This window comes from Microcaecilia unicolor, chromosome 8 (assembly GCF_901765095.1).
Source record: "Microcaecilia unicolor chromosome 8, aMicUni1.1, whole genome shotgun sequence".
Lineage (NCBI taxonomy): Eukaryota > Metazoa > Chordata > Amphibia > Gymnophiona > Siphonopidae > Microcaecilia > Microcaecilia unicolor.
In genome coordinates, this window is record NC_044038.1 from 11448717 (window position 1) to 11469455 (window position 20739).

The 20739-nt window shown below is 45.3% G+C and overlaps 1 protein-coding gene across 1 annotated transcript in view; it reads right to left on the reverse strand.

The window, feature by feature from the left end:
• The window catches only part of ARPC1B (actin related protein 2/3 complex subunit 1B), a 43337-nt gene extending 22887 nt beyond the window's left edge, over window positions 1-20450 (reverse strand). The window contains exon 1 of the mRNA XM_030211029.1: window positions 20317-20450. The gene's annotated coding sequence lies outside the window, so the exon portion shown is untranslated. The remainder of the gene's footprint in view (window positions 1-20316) is intronic.
• Window positions 20451-20739: the final 289 nt, after the last annotated feature.

Below are 20739 nucleotides of genomic sequence, written 5' to 3' on the forward strand. Positions count from 1 at the left end.
GGACCGTCCCCACCCTTGGTACGCCACTGCACTTGCCACTGAGCTGGCTGAGCTTGGCGTGCATTAGATGTCAATAAATGTGTCTCATGCATGCCCAGACTTTTATTTTGGTAAGTGGCGTGCCACTGTTCTTATAAATCTGCCACAGAGAAAGACCTTGGTAAAAGGGAAACAGAAATCAGACCTTTAAAAGGTTTACATGAACAGTTGTTTTCTACTGTTCAATATCTTAATACTTTAATATAGAGAAAAGGGAGCTGAAGTACCAGTGAGCTGTGTAAGCTATGTGTTAAGAGTCAGGGAAGACCTGAATTTTCTACTCTATGGGCAGTTGGTGACCAGCGCAGGAGTGGCATCAGGATTTTGTTTTTATATATATATTTGTACCCCACGCTTTCCCACTCATGGCAGGCTCAATGCGGCTTACATGGGGCAATGGAGGGTTAAGTGACTTGCCCAGAGTCACAAGGAGCTGCCTGTGTCTGAAGTGGGAATCGAACTCAGTTCCTCAGGACCAAAGTCCACCACCCTAACCACTAGGCTACTCCTCCACTGTTGCTACTATTTGAGATTCTACATGGAATGTTGCTATTCCACCAGCAACATTCCATGTAGAAGTCGGCTCTTGCAGATCACCAATGTGGCCGCGCAGGCTTCTGCTTCTGTGAGACTGACGTCCTGCACGTATGTGCAGGACGTCAGACTCACAGAAACAGAAGCCTGCGCAGTGGAATAGCAACATTCCATGTAGAATGTCCAATAGTAGCAACATTCCATGTAGAATCTCCAATAGTATCTATTTTATTTTTGTTACATTTGTACCCCACGCTTTCCCCACTCATGGCAGGCTCAATGCGGCTTACATATTGTATACAGGTACTTATGTGTACCTGGGGCAATGGAGGGTTGTGATGTACGTACGTGCAGGACGTCAGACTCACAGAAACAGAAGCCTGTGCAGCCTTCTACATGGAATGTTGCTAGTGGAATAGCAACATTCCATGTAGAATCTCCAATAGTAGCAACATTCCATTTAGAATCTCCAATAGTATCTATTTTATTTTTGTTACATTTGTACCCTGCACTTTCCCACTCATGGCAGGCTCAATGCGGCTTACATGGGGCAATGGAGGGTTAAGTGACTTGCCCAGAGTCACAAGGACCTGCCTGTGCCTGAAGTGGGAATCGAACTCAGTTCCCCAGGACCAAAGTCCACCACCCTAACCACTAGGCCACTCCTCCTCATTTGGGTATGCCTGAGCAACTTCATAGTAGTCTTGAGACAGCATGAATTCTGCCTTTTCTCCCTCTTGGCAAGTGTGTTCTTGTTCGGTGACCAAGTATTTATTTTATGTATTTGGATTTTGCTCACACCCTTTTCAGGAGTAGCTCAAGGTGAATTACATTCAGGTACACTGTGCATTGCCCTGAAAAGAGGACATATGGCAACCCTACTCACAATCTAATTTTGTAGCTGAGGTAGTGTTAAGTGACTTTCCCAAGGTCACAAGTAGCAGCAGTGGGATTTGACCCAGCCACATCCGGATGTCAAGACCAGTGCTCTAACCACTAGACCACTCCTCCACTCTCATCCTCTTCCCCAAGCAGGAATGAATCTTGTAAAAATATTGACCACCACATGTTTCTGTTTGAATTAATGTATCTTTATTTCCCTGTTCAATAAAAAAAATTGTTTACAATTAAAGTATTCCCTGAAGCAGTGGTTTTTCATGCAGTCCTTGAGGCACACCCTGGTTTTCAGGATATCCACAATGAATATGCACGAGAGAGAGATTTGCGTTCACTACCTCCTTGATGATAACGTCAATCTCTCTCTCGTGCATATTCATTGTGGATATTCTGAAAATCTGACTGGCTGGGTGTGCCCCGAGGAATGGGTTGAGAACCACTACCCTAAAGCATCAGTGTCAAGGGCAGAGATGCCAAGATACCCAGTTCCAGGCTTCAGATTGTGGGACACCCCTAGTCTTGATGATAACGTCAATCTCTCTCTCGTGCATATTCATTGTGGATAATCTGAAAATCTGACTGGCTGGGTGTGCCCCGAGGAATGGGTTGAGAACCACTACCCTAAAGCATCAGTGTCAAGGGCAGAGATGCCAAGATACCCAGTTCCAGGCTTCAGATTGTGGGACACCCCTAGTCTTGATGATAACGTCAATCTCTCTCTCGTGCATATTCATTGTGGATATTCTGAAAATCTGACTGGCTGGGTGTGCCCCGAGGAATGGGTTGAGAACCACTGTCCTAAAGCATCAGTGTCAAGGGCAGAGATGCCAAGATACCCAGTTCCAGGCTTCAGATTGTGGGACACCCCTAGTCTTGATGATAACGTCAATCTCTCTCTCGTGCATATTCATTGTGGATATTCTGAAATCTGACTGGCTGGGTGTGCCCCGAGGAATGGGTTGAGAACCACTGTCCTAAAGCATCAGTGTCAAGGGCAGAGATGCCAAGATACCCAGTTCCAGGCTTCAGATTGTGGGACACCCCTAGTCTTGATGATAACGTCAATCTCTCTCTCGTGCATATTCATTGTGGATATTCTGAAAATCTGACTGGCTGGGTGTGCCCCGAGGAATGGGTTGAGAACCACTGTCCTAAAGCATCAGTGTCAAGGGCAGAGATGCCAAGATACCCAGTTCCAGGCTTCAGATTGTGGGACACCCCTAGTCTTGATGATAACGTCAATCTCTCTCTCGTGCATATTCATTGTGGATATTCTGAAAATCTGACTGGCTGGGTGTGCCCCGAGGAATGGGTTGAGAACCACTGTCCTAAAGCATCAGTGTCAAGGGCAGAGATGCCAAGATACCCAGTTCCAGGCTTCAGATTGTGGGACACCCCTAGTCTTGATGATAACGTCAATCTCTCTCTCGTGCATATTCATTGTGGATATTCTGAAAATCTGACTGGCTGGGTGTGCCCCGAGGAATGGGTTGAGAACCACTGTCCTAAAGCATCAGTGTCAAGGGCAGAGATGCCAAGATACCCAGTTCCAGGCTTCAGATTGTGGGACACCCCTAGTCTTGATGATAACGTCAATCTCTCTCTCGTGCATATTCATTGTGGATATTCTGAAAATCTGACTGGCTGGGTGTGCCCCGAGGAATGGGTTGAGAACCACTACCCTAAAGCATCAGTGTCAAGGGCAGAGATGCCAAGATACCCAGTTCCAGGCTTCAGATTGTGGGACACCCCTAGTCTTGATGATAACGTCAATCTCTCTCTCGTGCATATTCATTGTGGATATTCTGAAAATCTGACTGGCTGGGTGTGCCCCGAGGAATGGGTTGAGAACCACTGTCCTAAAGCATCAGTGTCAAGGGCAGAGATGCCAAGATACCCAGTTCCAGGCTTCAGATTGTGGGACACCCCTGGTTTTGAACTTACATCCCAGATCAGTGTCGGATTTGTAGTGCCTGATCCTGCCCATTGAAATTGGTGCTGTAGATCCCACAATGCACTAGGATTGGGTGCACAGAAATCTAGGACTGTCCCAAAATCTCCAGCCTGGAACTGGGTAACTTGGCATCTCTACAAGAGTCACTTTAAAGAATTACTGTCACAGTTGTGTAAATGGAGGGATTTATCCTCTTAGAAACTCATCAGAGTCTGGGAAGAATTACCCATAAAGCTGTTACCCAATGATTAGGAACCTGGGTGCTCCCACAGATAAGCACAAGGGAAGGTGGCCTGCAGGTCAAACAGAAGCAGACACATTGCAGTCGAATGTCACCAGGACCAGTGTTAGATATACTGGGACTCAAAGTAGAAACTCTGGAAATCCACTGGCAGGCTGTGCCTCCTTCAAGCTTTGCGCCAACCTGCATCCATGGCATGGAGGCCTGGAACAATTGCCCTGATTTGTCTCCCTCCCAGGGCTGGCCCTGAACGTCACAAAATTCTGGTTGGCAGCAGCAAGGACCTCACCTTATCATATTATCTTCTGTTACACAGCTCTTTTGCTGACACCAGTAATCAAGTATTCAACATTGATGACTTCCAGATGGGAAAAACCTAAGTCTTCAAGTCATCTGCAAACCTCTTCCTCCTGAGAGAAACTCCCTCCAGCTGGTCAGCTTTTTTTATGTTTCACTTGTTTTCTTAAGTTCAAAACATTTGCAGAGTTTTCTAAAGCTGTAACCTTCTCTGGGTGGATTCAGGGAAAGGGCTTTACCTCAGTTACCTGCCTCTGAACTCCTTCAAGATGGAATTCTACGTTCAGATCCGTCTTAGTAACATAGTAGATGACGGCAGAAAAAGACCTGCACGGTCCATCCAGTCTGCCCAAGAAGATAAATTCATATGTGCTACTTTTTTTTATTTGTACTGTCCTCTTCAGTGCACAGACCTTATAAGTCTGGCCAGCCCTATCCCCGCCTCCCAACCACCAACCCCGCCTCCCAACCACCAGCTCTGGCACAGACCGTATAAGTCTGCCCAGCACTATCCCTGCCACCCACCACCGGCTCTGGCACAGACCGTATAAGTCTGCCCAGCACTAGTCCCGCCTCCCAACCACCAGCCCCAGCATAGACCGTATATGTCTGCCCACACTAGCCCCGCCTCCCAACCACCAGCTCTGCCACCCATTCTAGGCTAAGCTCCTGAGGATCCCTTTCTTCTGCACAGGATTCCTTTATGTGTCTTACGTTTCAAGTTATATTATTTTTTTTCCATCCTGCCTCACAATCTATTTAATAGAGGGGTAGAACTCCATTAGTAATAGGAAAGGAGAGGGGACAGAAGGGAAAACTTGACTGCCTTGCCTTAGGTCATGGCCTTAGGACCTTGCCTGCAGGCCATGATGAGTCAGCAAAAAGCAAAGGTGTTGAGACATGAATTCCAAAAAAGGTGAGGCCCTTGGACAAACTATGGATGCTCTGGTGTGTTCCTGGATAAGGTCTTTGTAACTGGGTATGAATATGCGATTCGAAGTGAGGGATCTGAGGGTACAAGAGGGGAAATACTGAATTAGATGTCCAGAAAGGAAAGAGGGTTTGCTGGCAGCCATCATTTGAAAAACACTGGGAGGAGCAGTTTATAGGTGATGTGATGTGAAACCAATTAGCTGATTTAAGCTAGGGGAGGGGGTGATGTGGTCATATTAACTAGTTCTTGTCAAGTTTAAATCTTCTTTGTAATATGGTTTTTCCAATACGCTTACTCTACCTCGTCTTGATCCTGATCTCGTATTTTGGATGTTACTTATGTGTTCACCATAATGTTTTGGATAATATTGTAGTGCTACTCATGCCCTATTCCCCATCCCCTTTCTTTAAACTCTCCTCCATTGTCTTATGTGGTTCATGAACTAACATAGTAGATGACGGTATGGTCCATCCAGTCTGCCCAACAAGATAAACCTCATAGCATAAGGTATGATGCGATACTACCAATGCATACTTGACCTTGATTTGTCCTTGCCATTTTCAGGACACAGACTGTAGAGGTCTGCCCGGCACTAGCCTTATTCTCCAACTACTGAAGGTTAATCTGTCCAGCCATGATCAGGACACAGACCATAGAAGTCGGCCTGGCACTGGCTTTCTTCTCATTTACTGGCTTTGTTGTCTAATTACCGCTAAGCTTGTTTGGTTCCGTGCTTTCCGTACAGGATTCCTTTATATTTATCCCATGCATTTTTTAATTCTGTTACCATTTTCATCACCACCACCTCCCACGGGAGGGCATTCCAGGCATTTACCACCCTGTCCCTGAAAAAGTGCTTCCCGACTTTATTCCTTAGTCAGCCCCCCTGCAATCTAAATTTATGTCCTGATGTTGTTGTCAACAGTTGAACCTCTGGATTTGTAAACTGCTCTGATGCCTCTGTGATATTGCGGTATATCAAATACCCATAATTAAATATAACTGTCTTATTGAGCAAGGGAAACTTCCCAACACCATCCTCCCAACAGTTCCTTCCCTCAGCTTTGATCTCAAATTCAGTGTTCTTCGGGACCCACACAGACATTGAAAACATGCTCCATTAATACCACACTCTTACTAAAAACTGCCCATCATGGGAAGTTGTGGCCTTTGACTTTGCAGTGTGTGTGTGGGGTGGGGGGAGAGTTGCACTTTAACACCCTGAGCCTGAGGCCTCATATGCATCCTCCATAATCAATCCTCTGTCAGAATCCTTATCAGTTCGTTTGAGGTTTCATCTGTCTCTTCCATGGCCTCACTGTATCTTAGCTCTCCAAGTATTAATGCAAACTGGAATAATGAACGCCTGTGTTTCATTGAATGGGTACAGTTATAATGAAGACCAACATGGTGCTGCAGGAAATCCACTGAATTTTTAACATCTCTTGCTTTGCTAGAGTTTGCCCCTCCAGGCAGCAAAGAGGAGGTGAAAATGCATGAAATATGCATTTTATATTTTGGTATGCAAGATGTTTCTTAACTCTTTAAATGCCATTGCAAAAGCTCAGTTTTGATGAAAATTGACCATGGATTGTTGCTTTCAAGTTCAGAGATGTGTGCAGTAGTAGCTATTCCTTTCCTGCTCAGATGGAAAGTAAAAAAAAAAAATAGCCCCCCATCTTCCCTCTTTTTGTGCATCTTAGCCCCTCCTCCCCCTCCAAAAAAAGAAAAAAGAAAAAAAACAATTCCAGCATCCACCCGAGATATGGAGAAGATGCTGTTGCAAAGTGATGTTGGGATTTGTCCAAACTGTATAACTCCTTCTATGCTGTGATGATTGTGTGACTCAAACTGAAAATGCCTAGGCTGGTAATAAATGTCCAATAACACACATGCAGTGCAGGAGGAAGACTTCCTGTTAAACCCTTGCTTGTCAGTCTCTGATAAATGTGTTATTTAATGGCATTCCTTAAATAAAAAGGTCAGAGGGATTCAGTTAGGCTGGGTGGTTACATATGGATAGGAGGGGTCCCTGGGGGTGGGGGAGGATATAATGGGTAGAAGAGTGGAAGAGGGAGGGGGAAGATATGTGGAAGGGATTCATGTGGAGTTTGTTCTTGGGAGCGGGGGAAGAGCTCCCTGGTATTAGTTCTGGGGGTGCAACCTTTGTAAGATGTTAATAAGGAAAAAAAACAACATTAAAAAAAAAAAAACCCCTGAATCTATGCTCGCTTATTTTCAGGTCTTTGTCATTCACCTACTTTGTTTCTTGTAATAATTTAAGAGCCCCTTTACTACGGCTTTGCAGTAGTTTGCCTGTTTCTGTGCATTGTAGAATTTTCCATTCGGGGGTGTGGCATTGGCAGAGAGTGGGCGTGCAAGCGTTAGCTAGCAAGCACACTGCACTTACCTCGCACTCGCTGGCTAATGCACAGTTAACATGGGAGCATAGCACCTAATACAAAGGAGGTGGGTCCTCCAGGCCTTACTGCTGTAACTTGGAGAAGGGAATAGGGAAGGTGGGGGGGGGGGGAGGGAGGTAGTAAGGAAGGGATGGTTGGGAGCAGTAGAAAGGACATTAGTAGTGGGAACGAAGGAAGCTGTATGATGATAAATGTTTAAAACGCTGTTTGCGTTGCATTTGGAATTTTGTGGTCATCAATAAAAATGATTTCAACATATACATAGGAGGTGGTAACATGGAGCAGGCAGCACGCGTGAACATTTAGACTGATGCATGACCTGCAGTAAAAAATTGTGAGAACGCCCATTTCTGGAAGCAGCCTTAGTCTTGGCCTTGCTGTGTGTTAAAATTCAACGCGCCCTAACCTTAACGCATTTTTGTAAAAAGACCCCCTTAGTTTCTTGCTGTAACATAGTAGTAGATAATGTCAGAAAAGGACCAATCGTTCATCTACTCTGTTCGGTTGTTCCCGTCTGTCTCCTAGGTGTCAACCATGGAAGCCTGACCCTCTGAAGGATATTGCCCTGTACTTCCTGGTTTTCCTTGGTCGTTGAAAGTGATTCTCATCACACTCTTGTCTAGTTATTATATACTTTCACTCAGTTTGAATGGTCCTATCTGAAGAGCTTATGAAACAAGTGGCGTTTTTCCAGTGTCTATCCGATAACACCTATTTAAGCCATTGGAGGTGTCAGAAGCCCTGATCGTATCGTGATCTGGGAATGCATATTGATCAGCAGGGCTTTTTTTGAGGGCGTACCGAGTACCGGCACCTTTTCCATTGTCTGCTAAAATTGACCCATGGAACCCAAGTTTTAATGATAGACCTCAGGGTCTGCACACCAATTCTGTCTTGTCACAGATTCTGTGACTGGTTGCAGGGGGCCTGGCTATTATGGGGTGGGTCCCTCAGTGATCACCCCACTCTTGAAGGGTGGCCTATCATTTGAGTGCCGGCACCTTTTTTGCTAGAAAATACACACTGCCCACGTGGCTCATACCTCTTTCTGGGCTCTACGGCAGTTCAGATCGATTTGTTGTTATCTGGATCATACTTCCCAGGTTATGCAACTACATCAAGATTGGATTACTGTAATACAGTAATACCTCAGTTTTCGTTGACTTTGGTTATCTTCGATTTCGGTTTTCGTTGATTTTTTCCGCGAGAAATTTGTCTCGGATTTCATCGGCGTGCCCACATGACCTCGCTGCTAATTTTGCGAAAACGCGTTCTCCTGCTCAGTGTGGCGTTGTTTCTCGCATCTAGCCAAACAATTTCATTGCTTTCCAGTGTTTTTGTGCTTTTTTTAGTCATATGGAAATAATTGCCTCGGTTTTCGTTGGTTTCGGATTTCGCCGATTGTTTTCGGACAGATTATCGACAAAAACCGAGGTATCACTGTACTGTATATGCAGGGTTCCCGATGATACTTCTCAAATCGGTTAAATCTATACAAAAGTACCACAAATTACCATGCTCACGAGTCTGATCCCATTACTCTGCTACATTTTCAACATCACTGGCTTCCGATTGTATACTAAATGAAGTTTACACTTCTTGTTCTCACCCACAAAGCTATCTATGCTAGTAGGCCCTCCTTATCTGGCATCACTCATCACCCCTTATTTGTCTTCTCATCCCCTTCGCTCTTCTAATACATTACAGCTCTGTATACTGCCACCATCTACGGGGCATCTCGACACTACACGGTATTTGGTCATTTTCTTTGTAGCGCCTATCCTGTGGAATCTCCTACCACCAGTTACTCAACTGGAACCTTCACTTGCAAAATTTAAGGCGGCTTTGAAAACTCCTCTCTTTAACGAAGCCTTAGGTTCTCGAGTGAGCCGGATATGTATGTAGACACTGCATCATCCCCTTCTCTATCTCCTCTGAACGACTGTTTACTGTTTCTCTACGCTTTCCTCTCCAAGGATTTGGCATTCCTTTCCATTTTTCACTTTTTTTAAATTGTAAACCACTTAATCAGAAAGGCCATACATTCACCTACACATAAATATTTGTACAGTGTACATCAGATTGCTTAGTTAACTGTTTTTATGAGCTTTTTTTCATGCATTGGATTTTGCTCACACTTTTTCAGTAGTAGTTCAAGATTGAGTTACATTTAGGTATGCTGGGTATTTCCCTGTCCTGGTAGGGCTCACAATCTAATTTTGTACTTGAGGCAATAAAGAGAGTTACATGACTTTTACCCAAGATAACAAGGAGCAGCAGTGGGATTTGAACCAGCTACCTCCGGATGTCCAGGCTAGTGCTCTAACTGCTAGGCCACTCCCCCATGTTGATTATGGGGCTCACGTTCGAAGCACTTAAACTTACAAAGTTTCATAGGTTACCATCTAACATTATAAGTCTACATGCTTTGAAAATACGCCTCTATTTGTACATTAAGTTTGCAGAATTAGAATATTTATTTATACACCACCTTTATCCGAGGTGGAAATACAAAATAACTTGAATGTGTCTTTGTATTTTTTATGATGTTATTAAAATTCATGATAGCAGCAAAATCTCAGAAAGAAGCGAGTTCATGAGCACAGGGCACTGCAAAATCAGGAGGGTACAAAAAAAAAAAAAAACGCCAAAATAGTCTCTCAAAATCCTCTTGAAATGCACTAGCCTGGATTCAGCCTTTAAGTGTAAAGGCAACTTTTTCCACTGTACTGGTGTGATGACAGAAAAAGCACTGGTCCCAGTCAAGTCCAAACAAAGGTGTTGAAGAGCAGGTACTACAAGATTGTGCTGATCCTGCGATCGTAATGCACGCGACGGCACATACCACATCACGGCTCATTTCAAATAAACAGATGAATCCTGCTACAAGGCACGATGAGGACTTTATGGGCAGCCATTTCAAATGTTTTTTTTTTTATTTATTGCATTTGTATCCCACATTTTCCCACCTATTTGCAGGCTCAATGTGGCTTACACAGTACCGTGATGGCGATCGCCAATTCCGGTATAAGAAATACAGAGTGGTATTACGTTAAATTAGGTAATCAAGGAGGGAAAGTTAAGTTTTGTCAAGTTCTGGTATAGGTTTCCTTGTGTTGCAGGGTTCAGGTGTTTAAGTTGGCTTTTAATGGATTAGTCATAAGTACATAAGTAATGCCATACTGGGAAAAGACCAAAGGCCCATCAAGCCCAGCATCCTGTCCCCGACAGCGGCCAATCCAGGTCAAGGGCACCTGGCAAGCTACCCAAACATACAATCATTCTATACATGTTATTCCCGAAATTGTGGATTTTTCCCAAGTCCATTTAGTAGCGGTCTATGGACTTGTCCTTTAAGAAACCATCCAAACCCTTTTTAAACTCTGCCAAGCTAACTGCCTTCATCTTAGGTATATGCATGTACAAGAAATTTGCATGCACTTTAAATTTTTAACTCTTGTACAAACTGAATAAGTGCTCAAGAATGTGGACCAACCCCCCCTCAACTCCCTACTCCTGTGTCAGAATTTAAGAAAGTGTGGGCCAGGCACGTGGGCTCCCTTAGGAAAAGGAAGCTTTAGCGGTTACCGAGGATGGGCCAGTGGCGTACCAAGGGGGGCGGTCCGCCCCGGGTGCACACCGCTGGGGGAGGGGTGCCGCACGCCTGTTAGCCGAGTCCGCTCGTTCCCTCCCTGCTGCTCCCTCTGCGCGGAACAGGTTACTTCCTGTTCCGGGGCAGAGGGAGCAGCAGGGAGGGAACCTCGGCCAACAGGCGCGCTGCACCACCCCCCCCCCCCCAGCAGGTAAAAATGCACCTGGGGGGGGAGGGTGTAATTTCACCCGGGGGGGTGCGCTGCACCTGGGGGGGGGGGGGCGCATCGGCGATCCGTCCCGGGTGTCTGCCAGCCTAGGAACGCCACTGGGATGGGCAAACTGGATGGGCCATTTGACCCTTATCTGCCATCTTGTTTCTATGTTTCTAATGACACTGACTAAAACCTTCCACTCTCTAGGATCACACTTGGCTTTTCTTGATGTAAAGCAATTTAGACGTGTGCAGTTTTTTCCCCTCTTAACTGCCAGAGGACACATTTTTGCCAGATGAACTAAGAGAGACTGAAAATAGAGAACATAAGGTTTGATTATGTTTCACAAATGCTACATAGATTTATTGTCTCTAACGTTCTTCACTCAGTTTTGAAGACTCATCAAAGCAATGTCAAGAATTAATATGCCCTTAAAGAAGGGCACCCATGAGAAGATCTCACTAGAACCCTGAGTCAAAGCAGTTGAGATGAAGAAAGAGGTCAAGAAACACATCAGGAAGAGAAAAATGCTGTGAAGTGAAGAGAACAGAGGTAGGAGCTCCAGGACTGCGTTCTAAGGCTGAAGAGCACGCGTTTCTGCATGTCTCAAGCGGTCAAAAGATTTAAATATAGACTCTCACTACTTTTCTGCCCAGTTTATAAGCCTCTCACAATACCACATATGGAAAAGGTTTGGGGCTGTAGCCAATAGGAAATGCATGATTAGGGCCCCACCTCAATTTAGAAACAGGAAATTACTCAACCTGAAATTCTGCTATGTTTTTCTTGATACGTTGAAAAAGGAACTGTGGCACTTCACACCCTCTTCTTCATTTTTTTTTTCTTCAGCTGCCTGATTTTGTCTTAGAGTGCAAAAAAATTTAGTCTTCTCCAGCCGGGTACTTTGCCCTGCACAGTCCCGTGGATGGTGGGGGGAGGGGGAGCAGTGGATTGCTGGTTTACCCCAGTGAACACCACTACATGTGAACCAGTTCCTTAATTAACACACCTGATCACAGAGGGGCAGTTCCCCCCCCCCCCCCCCCATTCATTTCTGGGTCTTTCAAAGCCCTTGTCAGTCAGGGCTGAGGAGGGGGAGGATTAGTCATTAGTAACTCCTAGTGGTCACATTTAGTGGACATGCTTCAGGGCCTTAGAAGGAGCTCTGCTGGGTGTCTCTCAGCCTCAGTACTGCTGCTGCAGTGGAGTGGAGGAGTAGCCTAGTGGTTAGCGCAGCGGACTTAGATCCTGGGGAACTGGGTTTGATTCCCGCTGCAGCTCCTTATGACTCTGGGCAAGTCACTTAACCCTCCATTGCCCAGGTACAAATAAGTACCTGTATATACTAGGTAAACCACTTTGAATTAATTGGAAAAAAAACACAGAAAAACAATATTAAGTCCCATTAACAATCTCAAGGAGCAGCAGTAACATTCCATGTAGAACCCCAAAGAGATTCTGATTCTGGAATCTCAAAGACCGAGCAGTAGCCTAGTGGTTAGTGCAGTGGAACATGGAATGTTGCTACTAATTGAGATTCTGGATTGTTGCTACTGTTGGAGATTCAACGTGGAATGTTGCTAATATTTGACATTCTACATGGAATTTTGCTATGGGAGGAGCAGCCTAGTGGTTAGCGCAGTGGACTTTGATCCTGGGGAACTGGGTTTGATTCCCGCTGCAGCTCCTTGTGACTCTGGGCAAATCACTTAACCCTCCATTGCCCGTGTGCAAATAAGTACCTGTATATACTATGTAAGCCGCTTTGAATGTAGTTCCAAAAACACAGAAAGTTGGTATATCAAGTCCCATTTCCCTTTCCCTATTTGAGATTCTGGAATGTTGCTATTATTTAAGGTTCTACATGGAATTTTGCTATGGGAGGAGCAGCCTAGTGGTTAGTGCAACAGACTTTGATCTTGGGAAACTGGGTTTGATTCCCACTGCAGCTCCTTGTGACTCTGGGCAAGTCACTTAACCCTCCATTGCCCAGGTACAAATAAGTACCTGTATATACTATGGGGCTCATTTTCAAAGCATTTAGACTTACAAAGTTCCATAGGTTACTTTGGAACTTTACACGTCTAAGTGCTTTGAAAATACACCTCTATGTAAACCACTTTGAATTAATTGGAAAAAAAAAACACAGAAAAACAATACTAAGTCCCATTAACAATCTCAAGGAGCAGCAGTAACATTCCATGTAGAACCCCAAAGAATAGCAAGATTCTGATTCTGAAATCTCAAAGACCGAGGAGTAGCCTAGTGGTTAGTGCAGCAGACATTGATCCTGGGAAACTGGGTTCAATTCTCACTGCAGCTCCCTGTGACTCTGGGCAAGTCACTTAACCCTCCTTTGCCCCAGGTGTAATATGTAAAAGGTGGTATTTATTTACTTAGATTTTGCTGACACCTTTTTCAGTAGCAGCTCAAGGTGAGTTACATTCAGGTACTCTGGATATTTCTCTGTCCCAGGAGGGCTCACAATCTTGTACCTGAGGCAATGGAGGGTTAAGTGACTTGCCCAAGATCACAAGGAGCAGGGATGGGATTATATCAAGTCCCATCCCTCTTCCCTTTCAATGACCAAACCAGGAACAGTAGGAGATAGGACCTAGTACAACAGGAGTAAAAAGTGTTAGCTAGATGTGAATGAAGGCAGAGGGGAGCCAAAAAGCGAAAGCGAGACATAAATGATGAGCATTAGATGTAACTGAGTAAAAATTAATGAAATTATTACTTTGATAAAAGTAACAAAAGATTTCCTATACTTCTTTAGAAGTAAAAGTGACAAAATGTTTCCTTAAGTACAGTTACTCATTACCGGACATAGCGATGGAGAAAAATTCAAGAACACCATTGATTATAGAGGTATAAAGTTGCCGAGTGATTATTCTGCGAATTGTGTGGAAAGAAAAGATCCTCAAATACCAAGAAATGCAATCAGAGATAAAGAACATATCACAGAAAGATACAGAAATATTTCCCGTCATATTGGGCGTCACAGTCTTGATTCAAAGGAAGTTTCAAGCACAGTTGTTTTTTTTTTTTTTTGATTGATGGGTTAAAGGGGACATTTCTAGTTCAGGGTCGTTGGTCTTTGAAGTGGCAGAAAAAGAGCTGTGTGTAACAGAAGATGATACGAATTGCGCATTTGATCCAAATGATAAGCTCCACCTTCAGAACTCCAGAAAGTCTCTTTGGCACGACCCAAGTACTGTGGTGATCATTAGCAGTACATTTGAGAGACTGAGCTCATTTGAGAGTGGAGGAGTGGCCTAGTGGTTAGGGTGGTGGACTTTGGTCCTGGGGAACTGAGTTTGATTCCCACTTCAGGCAAAGGCAGCTCCTTGTGACTCTGGGCAGGTCACTTAACCCTCCATTGCCCCATGTAAGCCACATTGAGCCTGCCATGAGTGGGAAAGCGTGGGGTACAAATGTAACAAAAATAAATACGTCACATACCCTAGCTTAGGGGCGAGGTTTATTACTGCATTTGGACACACTGCCCACAAAGGTAAGTCACATAAGCACCGCCATATTGGGAAAAGACCAAGGGCCCATCAAGCCCAGCATCCTGTCTCCGACAGCAGCCAATCCAGGCTTCAAGAACCTGGTATGGCAACCAATTAAACTATACAAAAATGTTGCTAGAATGATCAAGGAGCCTCCTGTTTCTTGGCCTCTTCATTTGTTAGGGAACTCCCTTTCCTTAAAGATAAACCACACGACGTTGCTTACCAAATGCCGAACACGAAGGACTTTACTGGGGTGGGGAAAGCCCCCTACATTTCGCTACCAAAAAGAAATGGATGGGTCCTAATAAGTCAAGCCCAGCACCATGCTTAGAAGTTTCCTAACAGCCCCAGGTCATCCTGGTCATGCCCCATTTGACATCATCATTAAAGAAAAGCAGGGAAAGTCCATGATGCAGCTGGGGCAAAACTAGGGCTGGCTCAGCCTGGTCTCTAATGACCTGGGACTGTTAGTGGTCTTAACATCTTTCATTTTTAATGTTCAGAGGGCACCACCAGGTGATAGTCCCATTAACGTGCAAGGTGTTACTCCAAGTGGCCTAGTGGTTAGGTTGGTGGACTTTGGTCCTGGGGAACTGAGGAACTGAGTTCTATTCCCACTTCAGGCACAGGCAGCTCCTTGTGACTCTGGGCAAGTCACTTAACCCTCCATTGCCCCACGTAAGCCACATTGAGCCTGCCATGAGTGGGAAAGCGCAGGGTACAAATGTAACAAAAATAAAATAGATACTATTGGAGATTCTACACGGAATGTTGCCACTATTGGAGATTCTACATGGAATGTTGGAGATTCTACATGGAATGTTGCTACTATTGGAGATTCTACATGGAATGTTGCTATTCCACTAGCAACATTCCATGTAGAAGGTGCGCAGGCTTCTGTTTCTGTGAGTCTGACGTCCTGCACGTACATGCAGGACGTCAGACTCACAGAAGCAGAAGCCTGCGCGGCCACATTGGTGATCTGCAAGGGCCGACTTCTAAATGGAATGTTGCTAGTGGAATAGCAACATTCCATGTAGAATCTCAAATAGTAGCAACAGTGGAGGAGTGGCCTAGTGGTTAGGGTGGTGGACTTTGGTCCTGAGGAACTGAGTTCGATTCCCACTTCAGGCACAGGCAGCTCCTTGTGACTCTGGGCAAGTCACTTAACCCTCCATTGCCCCATGTAAGCTGTATTGAGCCTGCCATGAGTGGGAAAGTGCGGGATACAAATGTAAAAAAAAAACCATGTTAAGCCCAGTTCACCTTTTCAAGTCTCTATCATGCATTGGAACCAGCTCAGTGGGTGCCAGCGGGTCCTGAACACCCCCAATATGGAGCAAGCTCCTTCTCTGTGTCCAGGAAAGGGAATTTGTACTGTGTTTGGCATCCATGCTGTAATTCCTTGAGGTTGCTACCCTCCCCCCAAGGAGAAAGTTACATTTTCCGCCAACCAAAATCCTGTGCCTTGGTAAGTGGGAGTCCCCCAGTCTGAGAACCACCGATACAAACAGAGATATATGCGGAACATTAGGAAGGAGACGAAATAAGGACCCTATATTTCTTTCCAGACAGACAATAAGCAGCTCCTTAACATAACTATAGGAGGCTTTTATCTTTCTATACTGCTGGCCTTTCCACTATACTACTACTACTACTACTACTTAGCATTTCTATAGCGCTGCCAGGGTTACGCAGCGCTGTACAAATTTAAACACGGGGAGGGACAGTCCCTGCTCAAGAGAGCTTACAATCTAACGGTAATAGACTACGCAGTCAGTGTAGGTAACAGGAATGGGGAAGGTGGTTAGGCGCCAAAAGCAAGGGAGAAGAGATGGGCCTTGAGTAAGGACTTGAAGATGGGCAGGGAGGGCGCATGGCGTATGGGCTCAGGAAGTCTGTTCCAGGCATAAGGTGCTGCGAGGCAGAAGGGGCGGAGTCTGGAGTTAGCGGTGGTGGAGAAGGGTACAGATAGGAGTGATTTGTCCTGAGAGCGGAGGTTACGGGTGGGAACATACGGGGAGAGGAGGGTAGAGAGGTAATGGGGGGCAGCAGATTGAGTGCACTTGAAGGTCAATAGAAGAAGCTTGAACTGTATACGGTAGTGGATTGGGAGCCAGTGAAGCGACTTAAGGAGGGGGGTGATATGAGAGTATCGGTTCACGCGGTAGATAAGACGTGCGGCGGAATTTTGGACAGATTGAAGGGGGGATAGGTGGCTAAGCGGGAGGCCAGCGAGGAGAAGGTTGCAATAGTCAAGACGAGAGGTAACGAGTGAGTGGACGAGGGTGCGGGTGGTCTGTTCAGAGAGGAAGGGGCGAATTTTGCTAATATTATAGAGGAAGAAGCGACATGTCTTAGCTGTCTGTTGGATATGGGCAGAGAAGGAGAGGGAGGAATCGAAGATGACTCCGAGATTGCGTGCTGAAGAGACGGGGAGGATGAGGGTGTTGTCAACAGAGACGGAAAGTGGGGGAAGAGGAGAAGAGGGTTTGGGTGGAAAGATAAGGAGCTCAGTCTTTGCCATGTTCAGTTTCAGATGCCGGTTGGACATCCAGGCAGCGATGTTGGAAAGGCAGGCTGAATAAGACAATAAGCAGCTCCTTAACATAACTATAGGAGGCTTTTATCTTTCTATACTGCTGGCCTTTCCACTATGAGGAAAGAAGGGTTAAGTCACTGCCAGAGAAAAGATGCAGAGATGTGGAATAATTAATATACCCTTTGATCAGACAACCACAGTACACGGAGGTCAGCCATTAATTCACATTCTTTGCCTCTTTTTCTCAACTGCCAAGAAGGCATTCCTGGATAAAGGAGAAGTGGGAGGTGGGGGATTTATTCATGGTCTGCTTGAAGGTTTTCACCATTGCAAGGTAACAGATAGAAATAAAACAACGAAAAGAGAAATTAAGACGATACCTTTTTTGCCTGGCTTTCGAAAGAAATACCTCCTTCTCTGCTATCTGTCATTGCTCGTTACATTAAGGGACCCTTTGACTAAGCTGTGGTAAAAAGTGGCCTCAGCCTGCTCTTATGCTAAAGCCATTTTTACCATAGCACTAAAATGGCTGATTTTCTATTTTTTTTCTTTTCTATTAATGGTCATGTGCTAATGTTGCCGTTAGCACATTAAATAAATTAGCCCATGAGCCCTTACTAACACCTTATGGGTTCACACACTCATCAGCCTGTATTCATATAAATGCGCTAATTAGCGCAGAAACACCCACTCTCCACTCGTAGACAAGTTCCCTCCGTGAAAAAAAATTAAAATATTTTTTAGCTCACGAATTGCACGTGCAGATTGGGATCTTACTGCAGGATACCCGAGCCTGTCCCACGATAAAACCCTTTTAAGTTGCCGTGAGCTCACGCTAGCGCTGACCACAGCTTAGTAAAAGGGCCCTTAAGTTGAATTAAAAAAATATATTATATATATATATATTTTTTTTCTGTTTTGTTTTCATTACCTTTAAAAGTGGTCTAACACCTCATCATTTCATCTACCATTGAAAGGAAAGTTGCCCCTCCCCTCCCCCAGATAAATCTGGCACAAACCTTTAATCATTTGACCAGTGTATCTCCGAGTGCTGCAGAGAGAACCAATTAGTCCTGCCCCATGGATCTATACATATAAGCACATACTGGGACAGACCAAAGGTCCATCGAGCCCAGCATCCTGTTTCCAACAGTGGCCAATCCTGGCAAGATCCCAAAAAAGTACAAAACATTTTATACTGCTTATCCCAGAAATAGTGGATTTTCCCCAAGTCCATTTAATAACGGTCTATGGACTTTTCCTTTAGGAAGCCGTCCAAACCTTTTTTAAAACATGTTGGTAGGTCTATGAGGTTTAACATGTATTCCGGAGAAACCTCATAGACCTACCAACTAGAAACACAACACGATCAACACGCTCATACCTAAACCTTCACCACCCAAGCTGCAAAGGACTGAAATACAAATCAACCTATGCATCCAGCTTCTCCTATATAAGCACGCAACTTTGGAACGCACTACCAAACGCCGCGAAAACAACGTATGACCTACCAAACCTACAGAAATCACTAAAGATATCTTCTTCAAAAAGGCATTCCCTAACGGTCCAACTTAAATGCCTGAATCCTGCAACACAAGGATACTAATGCTCGAACTGGACATGACTTAACGCTTCCCTCCTTTCTATTCCCTTATGTGTCTGTCACACATGCACCTTATTATACCATAACATCACTCTGTATTTGTCATAGGAGAAGGCGATCGCCTCACGGTACTATGTAAGCCACATTGAGCCTGCAAATAGGTGGGAAAATGTGGGATACAAATGCAACAAATAAATCAATAAACGAACTGCCTTTTCCAAATTCTCTGGCAACGGTTCGCTCCCTTTACTAAAGGTAAACAGGATCTCAGATTTTCTGCAGACCAGAGAAGAATTTCACCAATGCTAAATGACAACCAAGTGTATATTTCTTTAGGCTTCATAACCTTACAGCAGTTCTGAAAACTTCTGATCTCTTACCCCAGCACTGACACATGATCTGGCCCCACCCTAACCCTCTGCCAGTTCTCCTGCCCTCCTCCCACCACCCCCCCCCCCAAGCAAGCTACAGTACTTCGCCATTTTTTTTTTTTTTTTGGTTACATTTGTACCCCACGCTTTCCCACTCATGGCAGGCTCAGTGCGGCTTACATGGGGCAATGGAGGGTTAAGTGACTTGCCCAGAGTCACAAGGAGCTGCCTGTGCCTGAAGTGGGAATTGAACTCAGTTCCTCAGGACCAAAGTCCACCACCCTAACCACTAGGCCACTCCTCCACTGTTGCTACTATTTGAGATTCTACATGGAATGTTGCTATTCCACTAGCGAAGTCGGCCCTTGCAGATCACCAATGTGACCGCGCAGGCTTCTACATGGAATGTTGCTAGTGGAATAGCAACATTCCATGTGGAATCTCCAATAGTAGCAACATTCCATGTAGAATCTCCAATAGTATCTATTTTATTTTTGTTACATTTGTACCCTGCGCTTTCCCACTCATGGCAGGCTCAATGCGGCTTACATGGGGCAATGGAGGGTTAAGTGACTTGCCCAGAGTCACAAGGAGCTGCCTGTGCCTGAAGTGGGAATTGAACTCAGTTCCCCAGGACCAAAGTCCACCACCCTAACCCACCATTCTACCCCTCTCTCCTCTTAAGCACAAATAACCCCCCCCCCCCCCAAAAAAAAAAACAAAACACAAAAACAAAACAAAAATCCAGCATGATCCTACATTCTCCCCGCTAACCTTACCTTTACCCCCTCCTCTATATATCCGGATTCACACTTTAAGGCTCCACAACAAACTCTGAACGCAAAATTAGAACTAAAAGTAGCCCAACACTGAAAAGCCATGCACTGGTTTTGGAAAGCTAAGTTTCATTCAGAAAATGAAGACGTTAACAAGGCTCCAGCCACAGTCGCCTAGGGCACTTTTGCTCTCCAGTGCACGTGATCCACTGACTCGTCCACCTGTCATTTCACTTATTTTAGCCCCAGTGCCGTCGGTGGCTCCTAAGCCCTGAGGGGGGAGGGGGCACTGGGGGTCTCCACACCCAGGGACTTAACAGCAGGCCAAGTCCTGCCCCGTGGAGCAAAACGGACACCGAAAGTACCACAAAAGCAGCTTACCTTGCAAAAAAGTAGGAAAGAAAGGGCAAGTCGAAGCAGGCGAGTGCTAGCCCGTGGACTCTGAGCAGTCAACACGAACCCCGGCTCAGCGATCTGCGCCTGAACTAAGTCCCACTTCCCTCTTCCTCCCCAAGAAAATGGCATTTAACCACTTCCTCGTGTGGGCGGCCACAGGGTCGAAGCTCAGCCCCTCCTCCCTCCGGCTGCACATCTGGACTGGCTGCACCCCCGTGTCCTCGGTGACCGGGGAGGGGGGCTCCTAACACCATCAGATCCATAATGCGATGAGGAACTGGTGAGAGCCTGAAACCAGAGGCCATTTCAACAGAAGAGAGTTCACCTCTGCGCCTGCAATAATCTTTTAATTCCTCTCAAGACTGAATCTATCTGTCTTTGCAAAAAGGCCAGAAAACAGCACAGACG